A 15,443-nucleotide genomic window follows, 5' to 3' on the forward strand; every position below is an offset into this window, starting at 1 on the left:
CTTTGTTTGTCTCTAAGAGCTACAGAGTGATGATTAGTCTTAAAAATCTGCCCAAATAGAAGTCCGAGGATTTCAGATTTCAGCTTCGTGCTATTAGTTGAGTTTGAGGCTCCAAGAATATTTTGTAAATAATTTGTGAATATGTTCGTATACTTGAGGGGAGAGAAAGGAACATTTGCATCTCAGAAATCTTCTGAAGCTTCTTTTCAACTTCTGCCTAATCTGAATACAAATTTACAAATGAGCAATTTGCATTCAGATGTTCAGGGCTGTCAAACTATATCAATTGATGGACATTTATATACCAACTCCTCCCAGGTTACTTTGTTTTGCTGAAGAGCAATATCATTTAATGTCCTCTAGCAATTTTGTTATATTTATCAAATTCAAAGAAAGGGTGTTGTTTAAGTAGGTCAGATGTCTTAATTTAGGTGCCAATTGACATTTATACTTGCTTGTAAAACTTTTATGGCTCCAGACGTATGAACATTGCTTGAAAGCATGCAAATTGTTAGCTCCAGTTTTTATGCTATATTTCTAGAAAATATTTATCATAGTTAAATGTGAATTTATAGGGATGATATTTGAATGCAAGTCAAGTTTAGTATAATTAGTTTTAGACAGAAATAGGTTTGAGTTGAAAAAATTTCATTGAACATTAAACCTGCTTTTCTACTGATCCAATTCTAACATTTCAACTTAATCTGATATGAAAAAGAACCAAAACCTACAGATCCCATTTACAGATCATACCTGGAACTAAATGGTAGTTTCAATTTTGAGAGAGTTCCAATCAAAATGAAAGTTAGAGAAAAATCCCAAGTTATCCCAACTCTAAGTACTAACTATAATGATACAGTATTTAGCAACATATGTCAGTGTGTGTATATATATAGCAGTGTAGCAAGGCAGAGTTTGAACTTTTACAGAAAAGATTCTTTATGACTTTGTAACTTCAGAGAAGTAATGTACCAGGACAGAAATAGAAAAATATATACAATCATTTTGATACACTTGTGAAATAGGTTTCACAGAACCTCATATTTTTTGTGCAAAATGCCTTAAATGACTTTCTGTAGGGCTAATGCAATTGAATTTGTTTCTGTATATAGCCTTTTATAGTAATTACTTCGGATGCAACACTAGACTTTTCTTTCCACTGCAATCATATACAGCCTTACGACTACTAGCAACAACAGACAATGAAAACTCTGCTTTATTAGCTGTGAATGCACTTTTGGTCCGCTTGTAGGCTGAGAGCTTGGAAGCAAGTGGTGACAGTGCCAAGAGTGCCAAGACCTTCGTGATGGGCAATACCTGCATTCTCTCAGGCTTGAAATCCTTTCCCACCAACTCATTTTCCTCTCACACAATCTGTCTTTATGAAAACCGGCTGTGACTTAGGGCCTCAGGTCATCCCACCAAGCACTAAGCACTTCAGGGAGCACATCACCTTTCTAGATCTCTACAGTTAGTCACAAGATATGGGCACCTGTGAAGGGGCTTACCTCTCCTCCCATCACAGCCTGGAATGACAAGGTTTGTCATGTAAAAATCTCACTTAAGTGCCTGGAGGTAGGTGCCGCTGGTGAGATAAGGGATCCAGCCTTCACCCAGACTCTCTTCTGTCCTTCTCTTTGTTGGCCCAATGGTGCCTCTTCATGCCAGAGCTGGAGTGAGGAGCCTGGAGAAAGGTCTCATCTGGGGAAGTCACAGTACAATGACTTTGTTTCTGGACAAATCAATCCTGATGTAACTAGACATACAACCAACATGCATCTGTTGTTCTGAATGCTACCCAATGTTACCTTTGCATTCTTCCTTATAAGTCATTTGAACCAGTCAAATACGCAAAAAAGGCGACTTCCTTCAATATGCATATGCGCAAGGGATGGAGCTTGTTTCCAAGACAAGTCTACTGAAATCCCGGATGTCTTTCCAAGGCTGGTGAAAGCAGTGCACAGGGCTGAAGCTAGCTCAGAGAGTTAGCAAGGATTATGATGCACATGGCTGAAGGACAGAAAGCAAATTACTACAAGTTCCTCCTCAAGAGTGAGGAACTGCGATAAAGATACCCTTTGGGCTTAATCATTAATGCACTTAGTCATTTGTCAATCTCAGCCCTTACTGCATCAATGAAAGGAAAATACACATCTAAGAGGTCAGTAGAGACAGCAAGGTTAATATATACAGGTTAATGCTGACAAACTGCTAACAGGCCTCTTGAAAAATAGCTGATTGTTATGACAGAAATAACTTGTTAAAAGCTGAAAAATAATTAAATGCAGCTTCTTCTGTATACCCCTCCATCTCTTGGGTCTCCATAATGAGGAAATCCTTCTTCATTCCCCATAACGAGGAAATCCTTCTTCATTCCTCAACATACTTTTTGGGAGGTTGGTACTTGAAATGTGGCAGAAACCAAAAGCCCTAGCTGTAAAGCACCCATTCGATGTCCAATTTTCTGGGTCTCCTGCTCTTCCACTTTGTTTTCCTTTTTGCTTTTCTGAGAATGGCACATGCACATAGTATATGCCAGGATGCATCTCTCTGCCTGTATGCACATTTGTTTACACATATACAAATATATATATCTATCTATAAATACAGTCACAAACCAGTAAATTTGAAGTGCATATGCTATAAAAGATATTGGAAAGGCTCCATTTGCCACAATACTTGACACATAAGTAATGAAAAGAGTCTTAGGCAGGGACTTGTGCTTTAGAGATGATTATATTTTGTGTCTCTATAAATGTTGAAATTTTCTGAAATAACTGGAAAAGGATGAATCTGCAGAACTTCATTTGGCAACATCTGCTGATACTGGTAAGGAAAACATAAAAAAAGGACAACTATCCAGATAAAACCAGCAACCCATATGGTATCTCATTCATGGTATTTTTGGGCTTTACTGATATGAATTTCATTATTTTTTGGGTTTTATTTGAACCGTAAAAAACATGTAGAAGCTCACCAAGCTTTCAGAACACCTACCTCCTTCCTTTCAGTCTACAAATATTGCTAAATTATGACTTTTCTATTTTATGAAAGTATGTTCTTTAAAAATTAATTGGGTAAAATACAGATGATCAAAACCATCATCCTAGTTCGTGAGATTTTTTTTAAAAAATGGAAATTCATAATGCACGGAAAGTGGCTCTTACTGCTAATGGTATCACCTGACCCCCCCTTAAATGAATTACAGATTTATAATCATACTGCTACTGTCCATCACTTAAGAATGACATGACTCAACAATACCCAATGGATTACCCTCACAGCCACTGGGTCTTTTTCATTTCTTTCTTCTCCACACACTTTCCTCCAGAAAGTTTTGATTAGTAGAAATGCATTCAGATTTCCCCATGGATAAAAAGAAGGGAAGTGTTTGACATTTTCAAGACAATCTCAGACAGTACTGCTCGGCCCATTGCTTTTCCATTTCCCCCTGAGTCTTTACTAAATCCAGTGCAAAACAGTCAATGTGGTTTTCACAAAGCAGTGATCAGTAATGTAAATACCATTTCTTCCTTCAAGACTTATAATGAATTCTGTGTTTCTTAAGCTTGTTTCTTTCACAGTTGGTCATGTCAAGGATGTTAAAGATGATATTTGGAAATCACAGAACAGTTAAACCATAAACCATTGTGTTTCTGTCCATTAGTAAGAGAAGTTTGACTGCAGGGATACTTTGTTGCAAGGGTTGTATTAACAGTCATTTACATATATATATTTGTAGAGCTGCACCTGCTTCTTTCATATACCTTAAAATTAGTACCAGATAATTAATGTCCTCCTATGAAACTCATTTTTTGTATTGCATCTTCCTGAAATATAGACATTAGAAGACATTGCTGCTCAGCCAAGGCAATTTTGCCCAGTGCAATATTATGTTACTAGACAAAGGCATTTGAAAAAGGCCACATATTTTATTTTCTAAATCAATACTTTCTTTTGCTGCCTACTGAAAAATCCTTTTTTAGTGCTTACAACACATTTGAGAGTTAGGATAGGATTGTAATATTCAGTAACAGACCAAGACAATAACTAGCATTCTTAAAGATTAATTTTATTTGCCCTGCCTTTTGCCTACGAACGTTATCCACATAATGCTTTTCAGACAGATTGTACCTTGTTAGTTTCTCTGCTTCATAGTATACATATATTAATGAATATGTATTTCCACTGACAACAGTGTAAGGCAAGTTATTTCTCGCATAGAGTTATTCTACTGTTTATTCATGTGCATATTTTAAATTTGCAATGGCTTGTTGGAATGGCTTGTTGATTGTCACTGATCACTAGCCAGAATTTTCTTTTGTTAAGGCATCTTTACATAAAATTCTGATCATTACATGAAAGTTTAATTCTGATTATTAGATCTTAATGATACTCTTTTCAAAATCACAGCAAACTTTTTATCATTGAATCCACAAAAGTGTAAGTATGGCCAGTCTTCGCGAACGAAGATTTTTGGGAAAGGTCTTTTACCTTTCAAGCCTGCGCAATGGATTTTTTAGGTGAGACAGCATGCGCTGAACTGAGCCCACCCTTTAATCCTAAGGTTCATCTGCTGGGGCCAAGCGAGCTCGGACAATGGCAGTGAGGTCCTCAGGACGTAGGTTTGTTTAGAGTGACCTTCTCTTAGATGGATGACCTTACAAGGCTGATGAGCTCCATCTGCCCGGGGGAGTATCCCTGACCGGGAAACGAACCCGGGCCATGGCGGTAAGAGCGCCGCACAAAAACACTGTGTTAAAAATCTCAGGAAACACAGTTTTTCCTGTTGTCTTCATAATAAGAAATAAATAGGCTTTTCTCAGTTAAACAAGAAGATTTATTGACCTTTATATTAATCTTGCATAATTGGACTGGCAGAGCATTAGAATATAGAATCCACAATTGACTAACTCTCTGCGCAGAGAGAGCAATAGCTCAGCTAAAAAGGATTGCTTGTCAGGAAAGTCTTACTGATGCAACACAGACATTCATTTGCAGACCATCTACTAACACATCTAGTTGCAGCAACTACTGTGGAATGCAACATCAAGAAAGAAATGAGAGAGTCAAACTATCTGTCTCCCAATGCCATGAGATCTCGACTGTCTATGCAACAGACAGAAATAGGGAAACACATTCTTTCCATCTGCTGTAGGTGCCTATACTGTACGTTGCTCCTACTTCTCTCTGTTGACACTACAGAGAATTTGTGGTCTGGCATCATGGTATAACAAGCTGTGTGAACGATTCATTACCATTCTCAACTTAGAAACGTTTATAGATATGTACAATGCCACAGTAGATGGTTTGCACACAGACCATTAATCCAAGTATTAAAGATAGGTGATCAGAAGTAGTCATTTTTGGTGAGGTAACTATTCTCAAGGTGTATGAATGAGGATTCCCCAGTGTAATTCCTTTCAATTCAAAGTTTAAAAGTGTTACAGAACCTGGACAATTTATATTGTGTGAGGACTATGCAATGGAGGATCAGAGACACTCCCCCAGCCTCTCTGGTCCTTCTCCCACCGAAGCTAGTGAGAGTTTGCCATCAGCTCCAGTACTAGGAAAAGCATATCTAAGAAATTTAATACTAACCATTTAAATCTGTGTTTATATCCTCAGTGTCTATCTCTCAAACAACACTGGTGACACTTAGTAGTTCATAATTACAATGGAAATAAAGTGTGGGACTACCTTTTACACTGTTGCTTAATATTCAGTACTGTATGTATATATCAACTTGACACCTCAGTGAAGACTTTGACATGCCTTATTCGTTCTAGTTATTTTTATGGTATTGGTTTTGTTAGATTGCTTTACCTTATAAAGAATAAAACTATAACTGCTCTGACTCAAAACTGTCCAATTCATTTTTATCCAAGTTTTGTTAAATCTAAATCATGTTCATCGGTTCTTCTCATTCTCATCACCCTTCACTCACCATGAAGGCAATGTATATTGGTGGTTTGAAAACAGGGATTTGATATTCTCTGATGGACTACAATAAATATCTGAAGTACCTGTCTTGTGTCTTGTGGTTTCTTGTCTGCAAAAAGAAAAGTGCTCTCTGCAGACCATAACATTAATCCCATGATTGGCAGCTTCTGGAGAATCATGAGGTAAAATCTTTAAAATAACTTATGAGAAGTTCATTCTACAGCATTCTTTTTCCAGTTGTATTTATGTGCCATGCATATTTCCCTAAAATATGTCAAGGAAGTGAAGAACATCATGACATCTAAGAATGAATTTCAGACAGAAGCCATTAATTTATTCTCTTGCAAAAGGTGAGATCTTTCTGTGGTTATGCATAAAATACTTTTAAAAATTATACTTAATTGTTATTTTGAATTACTTGTTAGTTCTAAGTCAATCATATTGGGAGCTAATTTAATGGTAGCATTTTATTGCAATTGTTAAATATCTTTTTTTTTTTTTTTTTTTTTTTTTTACATAAGACTGCCCATGATACAGAAGTCTAAAAATGTAAATCAGTCTTGTTCTTTGAGAAATATGGGATCTGGTAAATGAGGGTTTGGTTTCTCCTCTTTAATTTGACTTATTCTAATTCCTTCAGCTGAGTCTAAGATTTCATACTAGGTTTTTAAACTAGTCAATACAGCCTCTTTAAAATTCTTCTGTTGATTGGGTTTCAAGTTTAAGGGTTTTGTTCAGCTGCCTACATATTGCTTCTGGCATCACTTGAAACAGCTTAAGCTAGCTAAGGCATCTGCCCAGAGCCAGCAGATATGACACAGGACCTGCAGAAGCCCTGCATCCTTCCAGACTGGCAACTGGTTGTCCAGATGGGATGGTCTCAAGAACCTTAAACTAAAGGCCTATGTTTAGGCAAGAGAATCAATTTCCCAAATTCAGGTGAGCTGAATCCCACCCTAACCCAATACAAACCTAGATTTGGGCAAACTGAATCTCGCCCTGAGGATGGGGTTTGTTGTCTAAACATTCTGGACATGCCATTCTGGACATGGTAGGTTTGGTTCACTGCCCACTCTGGATCTGCTTTATATATTGTGTCTACATCTTCTAGCCCACTGATTATGACTTGGATTTTCTAGGGTATCTCAAATGGCACTGGACACTTTTGTGAGGCCTATTGAGCCACGGCTTGTATTGCATTCAAGATACCTGTCTGTAGCTGGCAAATATGCAGAGCAGCAAGAAATCCATGCCTTCCTGGGGTACAGGCTGGAGCAAATCCATGGCACCAATGAGCATCTCCAATCACTACATTACCTACCTCTAGGTACCCACAGCAGGTGTCTAAGACAGATGAAACCTGATACTTTCTGGGGGTGTCTGTCACCGAACTGAGAGAAACCAGCTCATTTTAAAACAGTTTTTGTGAATAAATTGTTTGAGCGGGGTTGGGAAATGCACTCTCTTCTTTAGAGCAGCCTGCTGTGTTGCTCATTCTAGACCAAAACACTGAGTTTCCAAACAAAAAAATATAATACTTTGCAGTTTTCAGACTCTGAAGAATGATTTCCAGCTTCTAATAATTTTATAATATTCTTTATCTTATTAACAAAAGGCAAACTTTGCTGTGCATGGAGGTAAAAACAATCCCTTGTCATAGAAGATCTTAGTGAAAGCATCAATTTAAAGTTCTGCTACTTGCCTGAAGAGACATTACGTGAAACAGTGCATAGAGTCTTCTGTGAATCATGGAAAATCTGACAATTAATAACTCCTTTTAATTATTATTCTCTTCTTGGGCACTTACCAGAAGCTTCTGTTAATTAATAGTGCCTTGCTTTAAATCTTGCTGGAACAGAATGAAAATGTGAATTGCTAGAGATTTGATTCTGGTAAGTGTTCAAAATCTACCTGCCTATTCAAACACCACTGAATCCTTTAGTCTAGAAATACTATGATGACCATTTTCTTTGCCAGATTTCTGATATTTATTTCATGGCTGTATGAAACATTGCAAGTCTATTATGATCCTTTGTCTCACCAGAATGCAAATAAAATTCAAGGAGAATAAGATATGAGAAAGTATTAAAAAAAAAAAAAGTGAAAATATGTGTACCTAACTGTTTGAAAACAACAGACACTTCTATTTGAGTTGCAAGTAAGATTCTGGTCATTTTTTTTACCATTTAGAGATGATATTTGAATGCCAGCCTTAGCACTGAAGTGATATTGATATACTAAATTCTGAGTCTTTGGTGAATTTATTAGCACACTCTTGGTTTAATACACTATTGAACCTAATATCACATTTGCACCTGTGAAATGCATATCCATTCACTTGAATGTTTGGGTAGTATAGATGGCAAACATTAATAAATCGAATCAACTGCTGACACTAATCCAGGAAAAACTGTGAGCTAAGAAAATGTTTTCTGATACATTGCTAATCTCAGACATACCAGAAAGCCATCAAATACATTCTCAAAAATATTCTGATATTTAATATAAAGAATATGCAGGTGTCAAGTATTTGCAACATAATGTAAATGCAAAAAAAACCCTCCCCTGGAATTTGAATCTGCATGAGGAATGATATTGTCTTATAAGCAGAGGGACAGTAGCCCATTTTCGTGCAGCTCCATGTGATGGATGATGCTCACTGCTGCCATCAGCTTCATCTGACCAAGCCCGACCCATGGGAGGAAGTGCAGGGCTGGGTAGCCCATGCGGCCGGGAGCTCTGGGGACAGGGCAATGAGAGAACATGAAGGATATGAGAGGCCTGGAAAAGAGACCAGCCTACTGTCCAAAGACAGCTTTGATACTTATAATTGCTTCAAGTAAATTACGTTATGAGATAGTGGGTATGGGAGAGAGAGAAGAGTAAAATGAAAGAAGTCCAGGAGCTACAGAATAATAGAATTAAGAGAAAAAAATTGAGTTGAGTATCAGTAAAAATATCCTTGAAGTGAAAAAGGTAAAGATATGTAGGAGGCATACGCCAGGGATGCAAGGTGAAGCATTCTGGATCTTGTAGTCTCTCGAAGTACGCTGGCTGATGGGCAATATGTGTTCTACTGTGATTGGGTCTGGGCGAATCACATGCTCCCCAAAGGGTATATAAGGGGGCATTTTCCTTTAAATAAAGGATTTGGCTGCTTGCCAACTGAGCTGCTGGGTCTTGTCCTATTATATTATATTAATAAGCCACAAAGATACCGAGTCTGGCTCCTGATTTTAATTTTTGTGATAAAATTTCTCTTTCTTGGCTATTTATTTTCCTGTTTATGATTTTCTTCAATTATGCTTTTATTCAGTTTTGGTAGAGATATTAATTAATTCAAAACAATCAATAAAATTATAAGTACAGAAACTCTTCCCAAACTCTTAATTAGATGTTAAAAACTTCCATCTTTAACTGTAACCGTGACTTTATTTAAAACAGCAGACTACATACAATACAGGGTTAGTACATGGGACAACTATTTACTCAATTTATGATGCTTTTCTAAAATATAGCTAGGTTTAAGCATCATTCTACTTTTTCCTACTAGTATATTAAAAAATATTAATAAATTAGAGGAAGATGAAACAGACATATTTGTCAAGCAAGGCAGAAAGAGCCAAAAGGAAAAGGCAAACAATGTGGAAGAGAGGAGGGAGACAGGAGAAGTCTCTAAAGGAACCAAGAGAAGTGAAATCTCTGGGCACCTCCCAGCAGAAAACAGAACTGGGACAATCCTGCACTAAAATGCAAACACACTAGAAATTCAGACTGGATTTCTTTTTTTTTTTCTTTCCCCAACTGTTATGAATCTTGGAAAATTCTGTTTCCCAATTGTGAGGCACTAGATTATTTTATTATGGGGTCAGAACCAACTCAAGTACTTATGTGGGGGTAACGCTCACAGAGCCCACACGGCAACCCTGTTGGGTGACCACAGAGTCCATATGGCAACCTCATGGGACCACTGTCAATCAAAAGGGCAGCCTGGGAACACACCCACGCCATGCCCTCTGGAACCCCTGATCCAGCCTCTGTTTGGCTGCACCACGCCTCACTCTGGCCTGGAACCACAGAGTGGTCATTGAGCCAGAGTCCCACCTGGGACATGTTGCCACAGCGTGCTGGGACACATAAAACCAACAACACGGGCCCCTCCCTGTTACTCTCTCTCTCCAGGGACCTGCCACTCATCATCAGAAGCTGGACTTCCATAGGACTCTTTGGTAGTAGCTATTTAATAATCTATTTTTCTCTTATTCTCCTCTCTTCTTACTCACTCCTCTATCTTTTCTCCTTTTTCTTAATCTTTTTATTCCTTTACTCATTTAATCTCTTTTCTTACTTAATATTCTGGGTAACTTAAAACTGGCGGGTTGGATTTTGTTAGTTGTGTGAGTTGGCATGTGCTAAGTTGGTGCTTTGTGAAATGCTTTGTCTTGGTTATATGTTGCCCCTTTTAAACTTTTGACAAGATCCTTATTTTCTCCCTAAAATGATCAGCAAAAGTATCTCCTAAGAAAACATGTGCAACGTTTTTTCTTTAGACTATCTCAAGGTATTAAAGAACCAAAAGGTCTGCAAGAGTTTGGTGGGCAAACTTTTGGAGTCTTGTATATTTTTTAAAAGTAATACTCCCAGTCGAGATTGTGGCTCCAGGGCCGGGGTCTTACACCAATTCAGTAATTCTCACTGTATGCTGAAATATTGGAGGGACTCATCCCTAAAACAATTTCAAAGATCCTTAACCATGCCACAGACACAACTGAAAACTAAGGGATTTCTATTCTAGAGCAAGCCACTCCACATTCCATGAAGTGTGGAAGGAAAAAAGTCTGACATTCCCTGGCTGCAAATTGAATTTACTGACATTTGCCAGGCAAAGGCAATATTCCAAGAAGTCATTTTGTTGCTCAATAAATTCCCATTCCCATTCACTTTGCTCTGTAAAACCTGCCCCTACCTTGCTTCCAAATGAAATAAATCAGAATATTAGGGAAAAGTAGAAGGAGAAATTTTGTGAAGTACTACTACAGATGTGTTTTCTGGATAAAAAACATACCAATATTGAATAACTGACAGCAACTAAAGCAAAAATGAGCATGAGACAGGCTGTTGTGATAAGCTGACACAAATTCATCTGTCTGAATAACACAATTAAGAATACATCAGAAAAACACAAGTAGAAATCCCCAGACCAAGTTAAAAAATTTAGATACAGGGAAGACTGAAATGAAAAGTACCACTTTTTTTCCTCCCTTTTCAAATTTAGTAGAAATATATCTTTTATCTTTATGTTTCTGTCCTAGCACAACCACCAGGGTATACTTCTTACCGGCAGATAGACATAGTATAAATGAACACTGAGCTCTGTCATCTCTCTCTCCACATGTTATGTCCCTGATCAAATATTTTTAGTTGGGAGGTCCCATTAAAAAAAACAAAACAAAAAAAAAACCAAAACCAAACAACAAAAAAAATTTCTATATTAAAAAAAATGCTTTCGTTGTTTTTGCAAAATCACCAAAATCACCTTATCCTAAGATTACATGTGGAAAATGTGGGAGGAAAATGAAAAGGAGATAGGAAAGAGTATATATATACAGCCTGAGTAAAAGGATGGCTTTTCCTTCAGTTAAAAATCCAGCTTTTTATTTCCTCAGGAAGGGCTGTGCTTTGCCTTCACAAGTGGTATTTTTCAAAGCTCTGAGCTGAATTGTAAGTCCATAGGGTTTGGCACACGGAGCGAGTGTACACATCTGCAGAAGAAACAGGCTTTCTACATCTCATTGACGCTCCTGTCTCCAGGCTTGGGAAGAAGATACAGCTGCCTTGGGATGTGACACGCATCTGAACAGCCTTAGAGCTACTCTAAATGAAGCTGTTTGTTCACATCTCTGCCAGACAGCCATGCCAAGGGGACCAGCAAGAGTACAGCATGCCAAGCAAGAGTGCATCTGCTAATCATGAAGACAGTTGTTGATGTAGGTCCTAAGGAGTGTAAGTAAATATGATGTGCATCTGTGAGGGCTGAGCACTCCAATTCTTCTCACAATGCTCTCACCAGGCGCGGCCAACTGAAGCAACACAGGAAGAAGTAGCTCTTTGGCAAGGTCTCCCCACCCAGAGCAGCCATTGACCATGGGATGGCAGGACACAGCAGTGTGAAAGAAAGTAGAAGAATTTGCTGGTAAAAGACAGGCTGGAGTTTGGAAGTCTCTGGTAAAACTGAAAGAAAAACCCAATGAAGGTTTAATAAGCACTTCAGGCTCTATCTGAAATTGGTGGCAACCAGCCCAAACGAAGTCAGTCACCAGTCTTATTGCTGACAAGAACAGCTTCTGACCATTTAATGTGCTTAGCAACTTTTCAGTTATCTCAAGCAGAGGAGGCAACTGTGAAACTGTTACAGATATTTGAACAATAATCTCTCCACATAAACATGAAGCTGCTGAAAGATGTTTTCAAGTAAAAGGCATAGGGGGAAAAAAAAGGCTAGTGAAACCTCAGGAGACCTTCTTCTAAGTCAGAAGTGAAAAAATCTGGTTAGAGACAGGATGGACCAAACCCTTAGAGATGGGTAGCAGGGAAACAGGCCTGGAAGCAGCCTGGGACATAGTAAGGAAATCACCCAGTGAAGGAAGCTGCAAGGAGGGACTTTGTGGCCTCACCACTGAACATTTAAGCACTTGTCTCCCAGACATCAATCCACCTAACACAATTCACTATATCCAGAACAGACAGCTGACCTCTCTGCTACACAACCATAGAAAAATCAGGAACCAAAGAAGGAGACCCATGACAGACAGAACCACTGTGCTCTGGAGAAAGAGCTTTTTAATCTAGCTGTGAGAAAGCCAGAGGACAGAGACAAGGGCTGAAGACATTCCATTTGAGCCGTAGACCTAGTGACTGCCTCCTATATTCAGGCACTTGGAAATGCTGCCAAGGGCAAAGGTTGGAGTCCACCCATATTTTTTTCCATTCTGCCTGTTGAAGTTGCTCCAAGGATCATGGATTTGTAAACAGGCCAGAGACAGCAAGGTAGTGAAAGTAGGAGAGACGAACAGGGATGGATCATATGATGAGGAAGAGATCTGACTGCTTATTTGCTCTCTAATGAATAGTTTTGTGTTTTGAGGTTTCTCACTCTCATAGTCAGATTTACTAGCTTAGTTGCTACGCTGTAAAACCCATGTGTCCTGGCACAACGGCAAATGAGACCTTTGAAGTAGGAACACGTGGCGATGGTGACATCATCATGACTGCAGACAGATTCGTGAAGAAGATCAGGAGAGGCAAAATGAACCAAGCCTACAGATTCTGCAGTTAGGTGAATACCTGGAGCTTTCTTCTTGCAGAAGAAACTGCTGGGGCTTTCATCCTTGGGGTGTGCCCTGCTGGTATGGGAGCATGGTTTTGGATCTATACAGTGCAATGGCTTATACACCGCCTTAATTTGAAGCTCAGTATAGAGGTAACTTTTGATGGCCAAGGTCTTTTGGCTTTTAGGAGAGGAGTTGAATGACCCCTCACAGGAAGAAGCTGGTGTGTAAAAAGATGGACAGCACTGGTACCATTTCTTCTGGCCACCCAGGTCTTGGAAAGCCCAGTTTCAGCAAAAAGCTCTAGATAATGAATATCTGCTGTGTCTCACTGAAGCAGAGCAGGATCATAGATGTAGCTTTGTTCATAACCTGACTTTGTGCAGGCAGCTGTATGCAGGGCACTTCACTGGCTGCATGCATTGCGTAATGCACCACAGCTGGTACTTCAGGAAACCAAGCTTCCTTCCCCATAGCCATCAGCCTGTATGCCTGGTTCTGTAAGTGTATACCTTCACTACTAAATTTAGCTCATACTCTTTCAATCTGCTTCTCTTCTTTCTCTTTTCTCTCATCACACGCACAGGCAGGTGTCCATCCCAAAAGAAAGTCAGTAATGGTATTGCAACTTCCAATTTTACTGTAGTAGCCATGAGACATGGTTGCTTTAAACCATTTCTTTCCTAAAACGGAGGCAGAATTGGAACAGATTCCATTTCAAGTATTTAGCTAAACTGCCAGCAATGAGATTTAATTTAATTCAGAAAACAGGTTCTCACTAATTCCTTAAGAGTATTTTCATGATAATCATTTTCACAAAGGCACAGGCCATGACTGACAGAGATGATGTGGCTGTCATCAGCTTACTACACTGTCAAAAAATTAGACACCTAACCTACTGGGTGACTCAGAAAGCATTAGCTGCCCATGGATCCAGTACAGCCAATTGAGATACCAATTAACTAGTGACTAGAGAGCATTAAACTACTCAGAAAGATAATTTACACAAAAGCCCTACATGCAAAGCTGAAAGCTGCATGGGTCTACCTAACAAAAAGCACGAGAAAGAGATGTTTTTGAACACCTCTGTTCCAGAGCTCAAACATCTCATTCACAGTTGTTACATGCTCCTGTGTGATTCAGAGCCTTTTCTCAGAAGAAAGCAGCAATTCAGTAGGAATTATTTTAAAGAGGGGCAGGGAGGTGATGGTTACATCCATCGCACCTTGAAGTCATTGAGCAGTGCACCTCCCATGTGCACCTCCCATCTGTCAGCAAAGCATCTTGTGTAAAACACGACCACAAAGAAAGATGTGCTGATCCCTCATCCTTTCTCCCTGGGCTGGGCTGTATGACTGTTTAGTTATGAATGTGAGAGGAAAAAGTGAAGAGCAGAGGTGGTCCATGGGCACCAGATGAGGTTATGCTTTGCACTGATTTGTGGGATAAAAATCCCAGTGTGTGCTGGTCTCTGTGGAGATTGGGGATTATATGTTTTCAGCATTCTTTCCCTCAATTTAGGAGTCTATGAGAGCCTTTAAGCATCTCTCTTCATCCCACCACAGGAGTAATAGCCTCAGGACAATTCATGAAACAAGACATGGCAGGTATTTACTAACACCTGCATAAACCAGCAACAAACAATGCCTCTTCTGTAGTTTGGAATCAATGGAACATTAAAACATGTAAAATCAACCTTTACAATCAAACTTGTTGCAAGATTTCCTCCATCCATTCTTTAAAGTGTCTTTGCTCAACTTCCTTTCTTTTTAAGCATTTCATATAAAGTTTACCTGTGCTTCTTCCATTCATGAAGGGAACAACTTTCCTTGGTTGCTAAACCAATACTGTACTTTTTTAAAAGAGAGAAAAAGCTTTCTGGTATCACCATGTAATTTTCCAGTAAGCCACGAGAGGGCAGGTTGTGCTCTCAATACAGCTGCAGATTTTTATAAGCAGCTGTTAAAACCAGTCACAGTTTTAAAGCCCGAATTACTAAACTAAGGGCCAGCCAGTGGAAAAAGGAATGCAGAGGTCTTTGACACTAATATTTTTTAAGTGCATAGTATCAGTCTAATGCCCTCATTGTTTTTCTTCTGGAAAGGAAAATACCTTTCCACTCAATTTACAAGAGAGAACAGAACAACTCTGCCTTACCCTTACAACTCTGCT

This window comes from Neopelma chrysocephalum, unplaced genomic scaffold (genome assembly GCF_003984885.1).
Source record: "Neopelma chrysocephalum unplaced genomic scaffold, ASM398488v2 Primary Assembly neopelma1_25, whole genome shotgun sequence".
Classification (NCBI taxonomy): Eukaryota; Metazoa; Chordata; class Aves; order Passeriformes; family Pipridae; genus Neopelma; species Neopelma chrysocephalum.